Genomic DNA, 18204 nt, shown 5'->3' on the forward strand with positions numbered 1-18204 from the left:
AGCTTCATTTTTAATGAACCTATTTAATTTTTTACATCTTGTATAATAAAGTACAATTACTCAGTGTTATCACTAGTCTTATAGCCTTGTCATTTCTAACAAGAAAATAGCAGTACAGTGCTTGACATCTAAAACCTCATCCATGAGGTAGCTCCAGACCCAATGGGGAAACTTACTTAGTACTAAGTTTACAGAAGATGGGGTCTGCAGAGAATGGATGTCCAGGCTGGTTTTTTGACAAATTGATACAAGATAGCATTAACTGGGAAGAGGAACCTCAGTTGAAAAAAATTCTTCTATCTGATTTGCTTCTAGGCAAGTTTGTGGGGCATTTTCTTGATTGGTGATTGGCATATGAGGGTCTAGTTCATTGAAGATGATGTCACCCTGGAAAGGTGTTCCTGAGTAAGACATGGGGAGCAGGCCAATGAGCAGTGTTCTTTCATAGTCTCTGCTTCAATTCCTGTACTTACTTTCCACAGTGATAATGTGTGACCTGGGAGTTGTAAGGTGAATTAAACCCTTCACCTCAAGTTGCTTTTGGTCACGGTGTTTTATTACAGCAATAGAAAGCCTAAATAAGACAATCAGCAAACCTGGCAAGTAGAATGAGACATCTTTTTATGCTTTCCCTACCTCTTGAAATACTAGCATTTTAAATAAAATACTAAGAAATGATGAATTATTGGGAGGTATTGTTGCTTCACAGACAGTCATGAGTTATCTTAAAGGATGGGAGTTTGGTATTTTTAACTGTTGACTTCTGGGTGGATCCTATGCTCCACTTACCAATGTGTATTGACATAGCTCCCTGTTGAACAATACACAGCTACCTCTTCATATTTTCTCAAGAACTTTGATTGCATGTACAATATCATACATAGCTTATTCCATCTACTAAAACCATAGTAGAGAAGAGGAGGGAATTTCTCAAACTGAAGACTCTATTCTTTTATAGTTGCTTATCTGTATGTGTGTGGTGCTTGGAATTTCCTAGGAGTCTACACAATTAGGCAAGTACCCTACAAACTGCCAAGCTACATTCCCAGGCCCACACTCTTTTTCGTGAAAATCCATAGACAGATGAGAGTTTGAATTTCTCTACAATTCAAGTAATCTCTCTCCTTTCCTCTTTTGCTCTATCATTTAACTTTACTTCTTTATTTAAAGAATTAAGCTCCAAACATCTACAAAATGTAATAATCAATGACATAAATGCATTATATAGTGAACCTAAAAATCAATTTGTTATCCAACAAGAACTTTTGGATTATTTTAATAAAATCACAGAAATTTTAGATCCATTAGTTTTCCTTTTACTCTCACATGGTTATACCATTAAAGATCACCCATAAATACAATGTTACCCAACTTCTACAAAGCACTCTTTTTGTGAGTTCATGCCTTTAGAAAAAAAAAGGATTATAAAAATAGTATATTTGGGTAAAAAAAGGTACAGTCAAGTGGGGAAAAGAAATTTTAATTTCAGATTAATAGCCATGGTATCTCCTGGTGTCTTTGCATATTAACCATTAGATAGATGTTGACTTTAAAAATTATGTGATAAAAATTATATGATGATTTAGCTTGGATTGTCTGTTTGTGTCATTTTATTTACAATATATGCTCTGCATGGAACTTGGAGTTGGAATTTGTGTGTATATGTGTGTGTGTGTGTGTGTGTGTGTGTGAGAGAGAGAGAGAGAGAGAGAGAGAGAGAGAGAGAAAGAGAGAGAGAAATTCAAAGAGAAGGAGAGACAGAGACATGCAGAGAAAGACGCACACATGCACACAAACACACACACACACATACACACACACACACAGAGAGAGAGAGAGAGAGAGAGAGAGAGAGAGAGAGAGAGAGAGAGAGAGAGAGGGAGGGAGGGAGAATTTTACTATGTTTACTATTTTAAACACCTAAAAGGTACTTTGCAAAACAAAATCTGGCTAGAGAGATAGCTAAGGATGTAAGAATGCTTGCTTTGAAAATAGGAGAACTTAAATTTGAATCCCAGGCATGACTGCATGTGCCTGTAATCCCAGGACTGGACTGGAGGTAGAGGTGGACAGACCCTGGGAGCTTCCTGGCCAAACAGCATAGCCAAAATGACAAGCTTCTGGTTCAGTGAGAGACACTGTCTTAAGGCAGTTAGTTGAGGAGTGACAGAGAAAGATGACACTGGACACCTTCTTTGTCCGCTAAAGGTTTGTACGTGAGCATCTGCAACTCCCGGCCCCCACACATACATGGAAGTATTTGAGATTAATTCATTTATTTCACTCTGCGACAACTAGATACTGTGGTCATCATCAGTGTAAAGTCATATATTCCAATGATGTAGCCATGTTTTTAAAGTTCTAGATTTTTTTTGCCTTATAATAACTTTTATATTACTTGTATCAGTTATTTATTTATTTTGTCTTAGAAATTTAAAATGAATGTAAATTTGGACACAGACACTGTCAGCACTGATTGGACCAAGAGGTGAGTGACTGTTCTCCCAGCTGGACAGCTCAATCTCTAGGACCTAGGCCCTAGGCCATACCCCTTGACCCCCACCCCCCACTCCCATCTATCACAGCCCCAATAGCCAGCCAGCAGGCAAGGCTTCTGCTGACAGGCCTTTCCATGACCATCTCCCATTGGACTCTGTAATCTACAAGTCCCACTCTGCCTCCCAAATCCACCCATCCCCTGCAACTTCAGCAGCTCCCTGGGACATGGACACTGCCGGCATCTGTAGATGAAATTCTAAACAGTCTTAGTAAATAAGAAACACAGAGCCAAATACAGAGTTAAAGCCAAAGAGATCAGAGCAAGAGCCACAGCTACCTTATCTGACCACCTCAGATTTAAACAATACCTATTCACAAACCAGCCCTATAGAAAGCCCTAGAAGGAAAACTCCAATCCAAGGAAGTTAGATACACCCACAAAAATACAGGCAATAGATAATTCCATACCAGAAAACTTTAAAGAAGGGAAACATACACATACTACCACCAAAAATTAACAGGAATTAACAATCTCTGATCATTAATATCCCTCAATGGACTCAATTTGCCTATAAGAAGACACAGGCTAACAGAATTCATTCTTCTGTTACATACAAGAAACATGCCTCAACTTCAAAGACAGACAGTACCTCAGACTAAAGGGTTGCAAAAAGACTTTCCAATCAAATGGACTTAAGAAGCAAGCTGGTGTAGCTATCCTAATATCTAAGAAAATAGGCTTCAAACTAAAATTAATCAAAAGAGATAGTGAAGGACATTTCATATTCATCACCAGAAAAATCCATCAAGATGAAGTGTAAATTCTGAACATTTATGGACCAAATACAAGGGCATCCACATATGTAAAAGAAACATTAATAAAGCTTAAATCACACATCAAAGCACACAACATGAATAGTGGGAGACTTCAACACCCCACTCTCACCAATGATGTAGCTTGAGTTTTCCTGCCTTGCCCACAGTCAGGACAAATCTCTGTTACCCGCCAGTCCCACAGCCACTCAGACCCAACCAAGTAAACATAAAGACTTATATTGCTTACAAACTGTATGGCCGTGGCAGGCTTCTTGCTAACTGTTCTTATATCTTAAATTAATCCATTTCTTTAAATCTATACCTTGCCACATGGCTTGTGGGTTACCAGCATCTTCACATGTTGCTTGTCATGGCAGCAGCTGGCAGTGACTCTCCCTGTCTTCCTGTTCCCTCCTTTCTCCTCTCTGTTAGTCCTGCCCATACTTCCTGCCTGACCACTGGCCAATCAATGTTTTATTTATTGACCAATCAGAGCATTTGACATACAGACCATCCCACAGCAAATGGACAGGTCTGTCAGATAAAAACTAAACAGAGAAATAAGGGAACTAACAGATGTTATGACTCAAATGGGCTTAATAGACATATATAGAACATTCTACCCAAACACAAAAGAATATACCTTCTTCTCAGCACCTCATGGAACCTTCTATATAATTTACTACATACTTGGTCACAAAGCAAATCTCAATAGATTAAAAAAAAAATGGAATAATGTCCTGTATCTTACCAGATCACCATGGCTTAAATTTAGAATTAGACAAAAACATAAATTACAGCCTACAATCTCACAGAAACTGAATAATACTCAACTAAATCACCACTGTTTCAAGGAAGAAATAATAAAGAAATTAAAGATGTTCTAGAATTCAATAAAAGTGAATGTAAAACATACTCAAACTTATGGCACACTATGAAAGCAGTACTAAGAGGAAAATCCATAGCACTAAATGCCTATATAAAGAAGTTGGAAAAATCTCACATTAGCAACTTAACAGCACACCTGAAAGTTTGAGAAGAAAAAGAAGCAAACTCATCCAGGAGAAATAGATGCCAGGAAATAATCAAATTGAGGGCTGAAATAAATAAAACAGAAACAAAGAGAACAATACAAAGAATCAATGAAACAAAGGGTTGATTCTTTGAGAAAACTGTACAGTGTAAAAAAAGAAAGCATCTTCAACAAATGATGCTGGCATAACTGGATGTCAACATGTAAAAGATTGCAAATGGATCCATATCTATCACCATGCATAAAACTCAAGTCCAAGTGGATCAAAGACCTCAATATAAAACTAGTTACACTGAATCTGATAGAAGAGAAAAGTAGAGAGTAGCCTTGAACTAATTGGCATAGGAGACCACTTTATAAATGTAACACCAGTAGCACAGACACTGAGAGCAACAATCAACAAATGGGACCTCCTAAAATTGAAAAGCTTCTCTAAGGCAAAGGATATGGTCAATAAGACAAAATAGCAGCCTACAGAATGGGAAAAGATCTTCACCAACCCTACATCTGACAGAGGGTTGAGCTCCAAAACATAAAGAACTCAAGAAACTAGACATCAAAAGACCAAATAATCCAATTAAATAATGGGGCACAGATTAAAAAATAGAGAATTCTCAACAGAATAATCTCAATTGGCTGAAAGACATTTAAGGAATTGCTTAACCTCCTTAGTCATCAGGGAAATACAAGTCAAAACAACTCTGAGATACCATCTTACACCTGTCAGAATGGCTAAGATCAAAAACACCAAGGACAGCTTATGTTGGAGAGGATGTGGAATAAGTCGAGCATTCCTCCACTCCTGGTAGGAGTGCAAACTTGTACAGCCACTTTGGAAATCAGTATGGCAACTTCTCAGTCAGGACAAATCTTTGTCACCTGTCAGTCCCACAGCCGCTCAGACCCAACCAAGTAAACACAGAGACTTCTATTGCTTACAAACTGTATGGCCATGGCAGGCTTCTTGCTAACTGTTCTTATACCTTAAATTAATCCATTTCCATTAAGTCTATACCTTGCCATGTGGTTCGTGGCTTACCGGCATCTTCACATGCTGCTTGTCATGGTGGTGGCTGGCAGTGACTCCTTCCACCTTCCTGTTCTTTTCTCCTCTCTGTTAGTCCCGCCTATACTTCCTGCCTAGCCACTGGCCAATCAGTGTTTTATTTATTGACCAATCAGAGTAATTTGACATACAGACCATCCTACAGCAATGAGGGTAAGTACCTTGATACCGTATCCAATCACAAGTGTTTATCCCTAAATTCATATGCATGTGAGCAACACTAAATGGACTCAGGAGAGGTGTGTGTGTGTGTGTGTGTGTAAAATAGTAATAATTAAAGAAGAGGTCCTGAAATTGAGAAACAGTGGGAGGGAGTACAGGATGATTTGGAGTAGGTAAGTGTGTAGTAGAAATGATTCAAATACAGTACTTTTATAAAAAAAATCAAACAAATGTTTAAAAAAGACATTATATCAAAATTAGATTTGAATATATGGATTTAAGCTCTTTTTTACTTCTATAACACCATATTTTAGTTTAGAATGGTTGCTTTTATACTGTCAGATTTTATAAAATGAGTATATTCTAGTGTCTTTCTTATCCCCTGAAGCTACTTCTGACATCTTCATTTTCCTCAAAGTTATTCAAGAGCTTTGAAATCCATGAATGTGTTGTCTCTGGACACTTTATGTGAATCCACAAATACTCATTTGTATAACCCAAGGAGAGTTTGCTTTTATTTTGTAGATTTAAAGTGAAGCTTTCCAATTGCTGGTAGACATTAGAGTGATCTTGATGGAGCTGGAGAGATGGCTCAGCACTTACAAGTGGGTGCTGCTCTTGCAGAGAATCCAAATACAGGCCCCAGCACACATATGTAGCTCTAGGGGAGATCTGACGCCTCTGGTCTTTGTGGGCAGTGCACTGGCACACACAAATATACACATGCACATGCACACACACACATGCACATGCACACAAACTCCATTTAAAAATTAAGTCTCTAAAAATAAATAAATGCAATGATCTTTACACTCTTATTCATTGAAAATGTCCAATATGTTCCATTGTGAAGTGAAACCTACAGAAATAATAATTAAGATATCTATCTTATGATATCTGTGAACATTTCCACCAAGAATCAACTGAGCTCACTCTGGTTAAAGTAGATCTTCTGAGTATTTTTGTTTGATGTTGTTAAGGGACAATCATTCAGATGTGGTTAGTAGATTAATGCCTCCTCATTTCCTCACCACAAGACATCATACTCTATCTTAGAAACTAGGGATATGTTATTTATATAACAAAAAGAAATTAAACTTTCAGACAGACATAAGGTTGCTGATCAGCTGACTTTTATCAGGAGAGTCTATCTTGCATTTCTCAGCAATGTCCAAAGCACCTGCAAGGGCCCTTGGAAGTAGGAAGAGGAGGCCAAAGGGTGTGTCCAAAAGAAAGAATGAAGGAAGACGCTACAGAGATTGGAGCCTATGGATCAATTTAGTTTGGATAACACGGAAAGTCACATATGAGCTAGAGTGGCAGGGTGTCTTTAAAGAGGTTGGAGCAATTGTTAGCTGATAGACAATAAAGAAACAGAGATCTCTGTCTCATTACTGCAAGAAATTGCATTCTGTCAACAATCTGCTTGAACAAAGAAATGACTCTTACCTAGAGTCATGAGGAAGAATGAATCTTCCAAACTCCTTAATTTTAGCCATATGAAAATCTTGCTGCTCTCCTCACTTACAGAATTGGGATGGGAAATTCTGCTTATTTTTAACTCTGTAAATTCTATAGCAATACATAATTTCTCTCAATCAAGAATCACATTGATAGCGTGCAGAGAGCAAATGTTCAGCTTAATTGGCAAGATGAAATGTAGTGGTAGTTGCTCTGCCCATGACCTTAGGCTATAGGGCCAGATGAGGTAACACTGAAATCTGTTGTATGTGATCTCTTAAAAGGAGAGGAGGTTTGTGGGGGGGAAGGCTGAGGGAGGTGGGAGGAGGGAAAAGGGGGAATCTGTGATTGGTATGTAAAATGAATAAAAAAATTTCTTAATAAAAAAAAGAAAGAAAAAAAAAAGGGAGAGGGAGAGGTCACATGCCCCTTCTCCCTGCTCCAGCCTTCAAGGTGGATTCTCTCCAGGTCAGATCAGAGGATGACTTCAGCTGTCTACTCCTTTCTGTATTTGTGAGTGTATTTCCTCAATTTACCTTAATAAATTTCCCTAATACTTCTTAAACAGACTCCTGTGGATTTATCACTTTAATGAAATGTATCCTGCCTTCAAAAATGAATATGCATTAAACACCTTACTTACATTCCTAAATGTAATATTGTATAGGGAAAGTATTCCTAAACACACAGGAAGGTAATCTGTTTGCATAAAAAAACACCTTTTATATAACAGGATAATGAAAATGTGGTACATATATGCAATAGAATTTTATTTAGCTATAAAGAAAATGTAATTTGCAGACAAATGGATTGATCAAGAAAGTGTTTATATTCATCAAGGTTACCCAAAATGATGATGTTCTCCCTCACATATAGACCTCAGCTTTCAATATATACACGTATATACGTATATATACATGTATAAATGGGAGAAAATGTGTGTAAAGATTGAAACAGGAGAAAGAAGACCAAGAGGCAGTAAAACAGGTGTTAAGGAATGTAGGAAGAAGACAAAAGAACACATGTGACCTGAAAATGGGAAGCAGAATGTGGGGGTTGGGAGGAGGAGGTTTACAAGGCCTAGAGAGAGAAGGGAGGTGGAGATGAGCAGGAATGGAATCTACCAACATGGACTTTGTTTGAAAATGGCATTTCTTAAACTTTGTGTACTAACTTTGAAAATAAAGTAAGATTTAGAAAAAGATTTTAAGGTTTTTTGTTTGTTTGATTTTATGCTTCAATATTATATGGCCAAGCAACTCAGGGACAAATTGTTGAATTTTGGTTTGCTAAGCTGAGTTTCCCTTCTGTTGGGAGTCTTAATAATAACATAATTTCCACATTATAACATTTACCAAGTGAAGAAAACACAAGCTATGTTGAAGAGAAGCCCATGGGCAGACATGATAAGGTGTTGGTGCTATTCTAGATCGAATAATGAGGTCTGGGTCACAGTCAATCAGGAGTGTCAGTCATGTAGGAATGGAGTTCTTCAGGAAGGGATCCAGTTATGGAATTAGACAGAGGAAGACAGGGATCAGGTGTGAACTTAGAAGTCCATTCTAGAGGATGTAGTGAGGAGGACACTGCCACTGGAGTGTAGAATAACAATATTACATCATGGATATGTTGCATTAAACCACCTTGGATCCTCACTATAATACTCAAATCATAGCAGAGAAATCAATGCTCATGGAAATACTGTGACTTTTCCAAGTTTATGAAATAAAGGGCCACAATGTTAACACTGGGGGAAATTAATGGTTTTTCTTCCTTTATCTGTGAAAATGTGGTTGAGCTTCTATTATGAATCATCTGTAACAAGAGTCAATAACAATAACTAACCCTGAGTTGAAAGAGATCTGGATTGCATGCAAAACTTTATTAATGCAACCCAGGCTCCTAGGGACCTCAGAGTAGCAAAGCTCTTTCACTGTTTTAATTAAAATTAGGAGAAACCAAAAGGATTCTATTTTGTAAATACAGGAAAAAAGAATCAAGTCTATTTTACATTTTGGGAATAATGAAATGAAGTCCCATTTATTGAATGCTCAGCCTCTACTGCGTTAAAGATGACTCACAACACTGACATAATGAAATAGTGTCATTATTCTAAAACAGAGACCAGAGCATTGAACATGAGCCCCAAACCTGCTATTAAAAAAGACATAAGGGTTTTTTCTTCTAAGATCCTTAACCTGACTGTTATATGAGAGCAAATGGTTAACTAAAGAGAAAATACGATAATTATCCTTACTCCTGGACTATGTGTGGGTGATGATCTGGCAGTTAAGGCTATCACTCCCAGCCATAGACCAGTTGATCTTACAGCACTGTAGAAGAACAGCTTAACTGGCTGAAAAACACATGAAATTCAAACACAGAGAAGTTCCTGATAAAGCTGATTTAGACCATGTTGAGGTACAAAAATGATTTTGTTTGCCTCCTTTGTCTTGATCATTTCAAAAGGCCTCCAACTTTACAGACAACCCTTAAACTTGATCTATTTGTTTCTCTGGGAGCATAATGGTGTGGTAAACAGCCTGATTTTGTCTGTGAGAGCTGGATGGCTTGCCAAAAGAGTCCTTTGGGGCTGGTGACTCATATCTGCCAGACAGAAATACAGGCAGCTCATGGGGCTTTTTGAATAGACAAGGAAAATGCCAGCAGCTAGATTTTAGTTGTGTATCAATCATTTTGTAAACAGGTTTCCTTATTCCAGTTCACTCTCTCATTCTTTCTTCTGTGGTCACTATTTCCTTTTGACGGTAAATGCAATTTCTTTTAGTATCTTCTACAGAAGCTTCTAAATGATTGAACCTCTTTCCACCCTTAACATCAGGTATTTGCCTTCCTCACCTGACAAATAAGATACCATTAGGTAACTTTTGGGTCAACTTGCCTTGATGAGAGTGTTCACAAAAAAGGCATTTTCTTGGGTTGTGCTTGTAAAGTTTTCTTTGCTCATTCAGTATGGCCTGTTCTTCCTTAGTTGCATTTTGCTTTGAGTTTCCAGAGATGAACTTGGATTCTCAGAGATAGTTTCAGTAATCAAATGGGTCTCAGTGATTAGTTTGCCAACAAACTTCAAATTTATTTTTTCCTGAGGTCAGCTTCCAGGGACCTCACCATTTGAAATCTGAGGTCAAGTAGGATTCTGAGGCACAGTCCCAACACAAGCCCTCCTCTGGTTAGTCTTTCCTACCTCAGTTATGGTTGAAGCCCAACTCTTCAATTATGGGTGACATTCTAACTCCAGGAATGTGAAATTATGCAGCTGGTATCACTAAGGATGTCATAGTAGAGAAAGCAATAGAGTCTAAGCACAAGCTGCATTCTTCTTACCAGCACACATGACCATTTCAGAGAGGACAAATCTGTAGGATTTGTTAGCCAGCTCTCCTCTTTGCCATGAGCTATTGAATACATGGTGTCATTGAACTTGGAACACTAGCTGGCTATCAAATGTGCTCCAGGAATCTACCTGTCTCTGATCCCCACCAGAGCCAGGATGAGAGACATGTGGTACTGCATCCAGCTTTTATGTGTTGCTAGGGATCTGAACTCAGGTCCTCATATTTGTGTGCTATGTCTCCCCAGCCCAGATCTGTTTTGTTTTGATATGTAACTCTTGTTCAAATTATGTCTTCCTGGGAAGAGGACCCTTTCTTTACTTTGTGTTACTTTGTGAGATAACCTGAAATGACAGCATGCAAAAGAATAAGAGAAATGGTTTCCATCTGGTTGTATTTCATCTGTCTAATAAACTGAACTTATATATTTTTCCTCCTTATTCAGACTGTGGGGAAAGGGGAGAGAGAGAGAGAGAGAGAGAGAGAGAGAGAGAGAGAGAGAGAGAGAGAGAGAGAGAGAGAGAGAGTTTCATGGCTTGTTTCTCGAGAAAAAACAGAAGTTTTTTCTTTTTTTCTTTTCTTTTTTCTTTTTTTTTTTGGTTTTTCGAGACAGGGTTTCTCTGTGTAGCTTTGCGCCTTTCCTGGAGCTCACTTGGTAGCCCAGGCTGGCCTCGAACTCACAGAGATCCGCCTGGCTCTGCCTCCCGAGTGCTGGGATTAAAGGCGTGCGCCACCAACGCCCGGCTCAGAAGTTTTTTTCTTAAGAAACAAGAAAACAGAGTGAACTGGAAAAAGAAGCTTGTTTACAAAATGATTGACACACAACTAAAATAAATAAATAAATAAAAATTCCTTGATTTAATTAATTAGTCTGAAGTTATATTTATGTCCATATCGATCTAGCTTTCAATTTGGGACACTATGGAATAGCAGTTGGCAAGCTAAGCTGTTTGGACCACATCTGGTCCAATGCTTGTTTATATAAAGTTTTATTAAAGCATTCATATCATCTTATATATTCAATGTAGTTGTTTCATGTCACAGTAGCAATGTTGAGTAGGTGTAACAGACCAGCTCTCCTATAAAGTTTAAATCATTTTCCACTAGCCCTTCATTAAAATATTTGTTTCCTTGGCTCTATATCATGAATAGGGTTGAAAGTGGTCAATGGCACTCATGACTGTTTTTGGAGTTGATCAAGACAGACACATTAGCCAGGTCTTTTCATTGCTATGACAAATGCCCGAGAGAAACAACTGAAGGGAAAAGATTTACTTGGGGACATGGTTTCAGAAGTGTTAGTTAATGACTTGCTGGCTCTTTGCTTCTTGACTGGTAGAAAAGGGGAAATACCATAGAGAAGAACAGAGCATAGAGAAACTATTCACCTCAGGGAGATGCTTACCTCATGGCAGGAGTTAAGCTCTTACTTGATGGCAGAGGAGAGCTGTTCACCTTATGACAGAGGTAAGTTACTTACTCATGGGACATGAAGCTATTCACCACGTGTCAGAGCAGAAACATGTAATCTCATGGCAGGGGAAAGTTCTTCACCGCGTGGCACAAGAATGTTACTTGCTGCATAGCACAGGAAAGCTAATCACCTCAGAGCAGCTGGGAGGTAGGCCATGACTATTCCTATGCCAGCACACATCTTTCCTCCTTCTCTTTTTTTATAGGAAGGCCCCTCTCCTACTGGATGGCACCATTACCCATCATTATGAGTTATTGTTCCCTAGTTAAGATCCCCAGAAATGCCTTCACAGGCAGATCCAGAGGTGTGCTTCAGTGATCCAGGTATGTCTCTGTGCACTCAGGTTGACAACTAAGATTCAAAGAGCCTGCCAATGAGGTGAATGGGATGTTAAAAAGTATTACTCAAACATCCCACAGATGCTTTAGCAGGCCCTGATGTAATTTGCTCAGTAAATTTTGCATCTATTACATAAAGGTATTTGTCATCCTACTGTGTATCTGTTGTCTTCCAAGCATCGGTGATCATCACTGAAAAAAAACCTACCCCTTGAAAATGTACAGTACAAGACAATAGCCAATATAAAGTACGTAAGCCACATGTATTCGAAGTGCTACAGTAGGAGACAGTGTGGAGGGGTTAGGGGCATGTATGGAGATCAACTGGAGGAAGAAATGGCGTGCAATCTTATATAACATAGAAGACAGACCACAAAGATAACCTTGAACAAGAACTTAGTCATTAGACAGTCTTGGGAGGTAACTAGAGGATAATAGCAAAGCCAAGTGGCACAGCCAGTGTAGGAAACAGAGGGAAGGAGTGAGCCTGTTCTAAGAATGACCTAACGGGTCACTTGATGGACGAGGAAGAAACCAGTGGCCAGGCATCCATGCCATGTATTGTTTTAACCGAAATCTCAAAATTCATAGGGAAATATCGGAGGCCATGGACAAAATTTTCTTGGAGCTATTTAATTTCGGGAAATAATGTGCTATGGAATATTGTTTAATGGGTTGTTTTATATAAATTCACATTACTTTTCTCTCTTTGCATTTTTTAACCACCAGTGCTTGTCCTATTAATTTGAAGTCTCCAAACCAAGGAAACTTTTTACCCACGCCTGTACTTCTGATCCTCAGACCTCAAGACAGTTCTTTGGGGCTGGGCAGTGGTGGTGCACACCTTTAATCTCAGTATTCGGGAGGCAGAGCCAGGTGGATCTCTGTGAGTTCGAGGCCAGCCTGGTCTGCAGAGTGAGATCCAAGATAGGCACCAAAACTACACAGAGAAACCCTGTCTTGGGGAAAAAATAAGTAGTTCTTTGAAGGAAGAAAACTTCCGGGGGGGTGCGGTGAGTACCACACTAGCTTCCTGCAGTGGGATCACTGAGTCTTTCCTAGCCTCACCTTCCTTAAGAATGAAATGGGCAGGATAACAGCTTATTTGTGAACATTGCTTGTCATAATGTAGGTGAGCCCTGAGTGCAAGCTTCGTGGGCATTTTCACAGCCTTGTGTTATTGTTGGGTGTCATTTCTGTTCTCTGTTCGATCTCTTCTAGCAACAGGGAAATTTCTTTTGTGGTCACTCATTACTCCTTTGGGCATGTCTGACTGTTATAATACTGAACCCAAGTCCATCCCTTTTTAATTTGCATTTACTGCCCCTGGTTCTATACCTTAAAGGTCATATAGATTCCATCCATCTCCCACCTGAAAGCTTTTCAGTGATTAGAGGTAATCACTACTGTATCCCTCTCCAGTCTGTCTGCTCCCTCAGCCATGCCTCATTTCACTCCGTTTTCTTTTCCCTCACCTCTCTAGTTTTCTCCTTTGACCTTGCTCCGATTTACCTTACATCTATCTTAAATCACCATTACACTCCTTTCCACCTTCTCTCTTTGCCCATTTTCCACTCTAAATAAATACACTGTTATTTCTACATGTTCAGGTTTACAATATGTGCATTCTGTCGTGCCATCCTGATTCCTATACAGCTTATTTGAAATGTTTTCTTTTTTCTGTTTGCTTGTTTTATTTTGTTATTTTCTTTTTTAAATTTACTTGGCTCTGGTTTGACCAGTGTGAAGAGTGGGCATGGGAATCTGACCCCCACTGTCTTCATCTTCACACATTAATAAACCAGTTATTGTGCCTAGTGCACTGAAGGTAACATACTTCCAACAGTTTGCATACACTGCTACTCTGCAAATATGTCACATCTGATTCTACCTTTGTATGATAAGCCAGCCCCTGACCCTGAAACAAGACCTTATTACAGTGTTGCCCTGCTGAAATACCTCTGCTCTCCACGTCTTTCCTCATTGCATCATGACCTTTTGGTATTGCTACTTTCCTAGATTGATTTGAAAAATTCAAGGACATAGTTTCTCAGACTTCATTCAAACTCTTGACTGAAAACACTGAGCATTTCATGGGCCCATGAGGTGACTCAGTCTATAAAGTCACTTACTGCCAATCTTAGGATCTAAATTTAATCCCTGGGACCCACATGGAGGAAGGAGAGAATTGACTCCTGAAAGTTGTCCTTTGATCCACTTTCTCATACACAATGGCTCATACATACACACACACACACACACACACACACACACACACACATTATATATAATAAAATGCAAATATATACATACATACACACATATGCACATACATACATTATATGCGTGTGAGTGTGTGTAAGTCTCAAAACTAAAAATAGCCTCATGATATATGTTCACCTTGATGCCCATGCTTAAACAAAATCTAATTCAGTAAAATGACTCAAACCTGTTTCAACACAGATTATACACTGAAGCCTATATTGCCTTGCAGACTCTGAGTATAATTTTGAGGAATTATTAAAGTATCTTTACTCTCCTCTAGATGGATACCATCCTTAGCATTGTGTGATAGATTAGGAAGTTATTACCTGACTCCTAATGAAAAATTCGATTATACTGGTCAAATCTGGAGTTTACTTACCAACCATTTAGAAAACCAAGCAACATCTTCTATCTACAACAACTTGGTAGTTTATCTGTCAGAAAGAATAATTCCCATTAAATATGCCACTGTTTCCTCTAGAGTTTGGAGATCTGCCCTGGTTAGTTGTGGCCATGTATCTAGTTTAGACAGAGGCATGAATGGAAGTGACATGTGCCTCCCTGGCTCAAAGTGTGCAATTCTTCTGCACAATTCTGAGTTTTGAGTTCTCTCTTTCCTGAGGATGATCACTAGTTCAGATGGTACAGCTAAAGAACAGCACAGCCTCTACTTCCTGAATGCCTGAATAACTGTGTGGAGCAGATTAGGGGCCTATTTTGCTACTGCAGCATCTTCTAGCCTTCTTAGACTCATTCCTTTTCTGAAAAGAAAAGACAAGACTCCCATCATCCACCAGTAGGATCTGTGTGATGCAACCTCTCTCTCTCTCCATCTCTCTCTCTCCACCCCCCCTCTCTCTTTCAGGAAAGGGAAGAACAGCACTTGAGGTAGAGGTAATTTGCAACTTTGGAACAAAATGTGTGTTGTTCTTCTCTTTCTGGATTCATTTTGATCACTGCCAAACTGAGCGTCTGCTTAGTTCCCTCAAACTGTGTTAGAATTCTTATCATATATTTTAAAGCATTCTGTACCTCTTTGCCAAAGCACTTTCTGATTTGAGATGTCAAAATGCAGCCTTTTAAAAAATACATTTTCTTTGCTCAAATATATGTTCTTTAAAGTCAGCTCTTTGTTTAATTCATGTCTATAATTCCAGCATCAGCATCTTCAGTAGTAACCTGCCCAAAGACCTTCACATTTCTTAACCCTTGCTGGATATAGCTATAAGATTACAAAGATAGAGAACAAACAGGCTTAACATTGATTTGTGAGTTCCTCTGGTCTAGCTACCTGCCCTATTTTTATCATACAAGGTCAAGGTCCTTGTTATTATGCTTGAAATATAATTACCTTCTCTTTGTAGATTTAACTCATCAAGCTCTCCACATTATGTATTGAATAGAAAGAGAAAAAGCAACATAGGTGATAAAACCAAGTAGCTGGGGTATGCTAAGTCACTACAAGAGGGAAAATCCCAGTCTCACACATGCTTTGGAGCTACGTAGTTACTGAGGCTGAAGGATTTGTCGGAGTTAAGTGCTCACAGTAGACTGATATTTAAGACCATTACTCATCTCATGGGCAGTCACTGCCTTTCCTGTTCCTGGACACAAACTACATATTACAGATTAACATCTAGTTACGTCTGAGAACAGGACCACTCTTGGAGCTGGCACATCACTTATGAAAAGAAGCAGCTCTTTTCCCAGCACCTGCTTTATGCTGGTGTTGAGTGGAGGGTTAGGAGGAATCTTGATTAAATTTTGATACCACCCTTTAAACTCAGCAAAGGTGGTTTTCTAAATCAATTGGTAGAACAATTGCCCTAACTTGAAATCTCTCACCCAAATCTAACTTAAGTATCACCAATATGAGGAAGTTTCAAGGCTAAAAATGGCTTTTGCACATTATTAACCTCAGTTAGTGCCTAAATGTCCACTGTCAAGAAAAGGGTTTCTGTTTTCTTCAATGCTTAATGAGGTTATAGGAAGGCATGGGAAACTTAACATCATGAAGTTTTATGTATATTTTCAGTATTAGTATACTGTAATACATATATGCATATTTCTAAATACTTTCAAATATTTTTACTAATCAGGTTCTACATACTAAGCACTAAGACCCTCAAAATGAAATAAGTTAATCTGTATCTGCATAGCATCCAGACCAAAACATATAACCATGTCTAAGAGTTGGGGTTTTCTTTCACCAAGTACAATTTCTTCAACTATATTTAATTTAGAATTTCATACATGTATACAGTGAAATATGATCATATACCTCTTTTCACCTCCCAACTCTGTCTTGATTCCCCCAAACACATCTCCCTTCCTGAATTCATGTATTCTTCTCTAATAACTCACTAAGTCTAATTAGTACCATCTCTGTGTACATGAGGATGGGGCCATGCACTGGAGCATCAGGAGTCATACCCCCCAAAAAGAATTATTCTCTCTCCTACAGAGGCTATCAATTGCCAATAGCTCCTCTGTTAAGGGTGGGTCCTGGTGAGTTTCTTCCCATCTCTGCTGGAATATTGTCCAGCTTGATCTTGTGCAGTTCATCTGTAGGTAACTACAACTGCTGTTGAGTTCAAAGTACAGTAGTCATGTCATGAAGACAGTGTTTCACAGTGTTCTTCTCTATTACCTGGATCCTACATTTTTCCTTCCTCTTTTTGATGACGTTCCCTGAGCATTGCTGTGGGTAGGGTTGATAGGGATGTCACATCTAGAACTGAGTGCTCTTTAGACTCTTACTCTCAAAACTTTGGCCAGTTACCCTCATAGAACTGTATTGTATGAAAGGGCTTCTTCTACTGTTATTCATTTCATGACTTCATTTCTCAGCATTTATAAAGTCTATATGACATTGGATTATTTCAAATGGAAGCCAAGGCAAATAAGAGAAAGAGTAGCTCATAATGACCTCTGTGCATCTTTCCTATTAAATGAAATGAGAGATATTCACTTCCAAATGTGGGTTCTACCATGACCCAAAGGAGTTTGTTATCAGATTCTTCCCTCATTAGCCAGGTAAAAGCACAACCTAAACAATGCTTTGACTTGTCTCATGAACTCTAAGCAGAGAGTCAAGTGTGTACACCAGGCTGCATGATGGGTGGAGCTCTGAGCTCACAAGTGGGAGGTATCATGAGCCTCTTCATTACAGTGATTTGTCTTGAAGCAATAGAAAAACAATACAGAAGTAAACATTGGAAAGTTGACCTAGATTATAAAAGGTTAACCTTAAACTGGAAATTTAGACTCTCCATTCTCTCTCTATATTAACACCCTTTTGATTGGTGTGTGAAGGGATATAGTCTTTACTTATTTTTATTTAGAATTATGTGTAAGTGACTGTGTGTATGTGCTCATGTATGTGATTCTCTCTGTGTGTGCATATGTGTATGCATAAGTACATGCATACTTCCATGTGTTTGTATACTTGGAGGCCAGAGGTTTGCTTCAGGTACCCTCCTCTACCACAACCCACTTTGTGTTTGAGGTAAGGTGTCTCACTTAAGCTACAGTTCTCTTAGTTTCAGCTAGAGTGGCTGGCCAGCAAGCCTCAGTTATGACCTGTCTCAGCTCCAATACTAGATTTAAAAGATGTTCTGCTATACCTACCTTTTTACATTTGTGTTGGGGGTCTGAACCCAAGTGTTTATGCTTGCACAGTAGGCACCAAACATACTTCTCATTTTTCCCAGCCTCATTTTTGAGTCTTTGAACTG

Source organism: Peromyscus leucopus, chromosome 3, assembly GCF_004664715.2.
Source record: "Peromyscus leucopus breed LL Stock chromosome 3, UCI_PerLeu_2.1, whole genome shotgun sequence".
In the NCBI taxonomy this organism is placed as follows: domain Eukaryota; kingdom Metazoa; phylum Chordata; class Mammalia; order Rodentia; family Cricetidae; genus Peromyscus; species Peromyscus leucopus.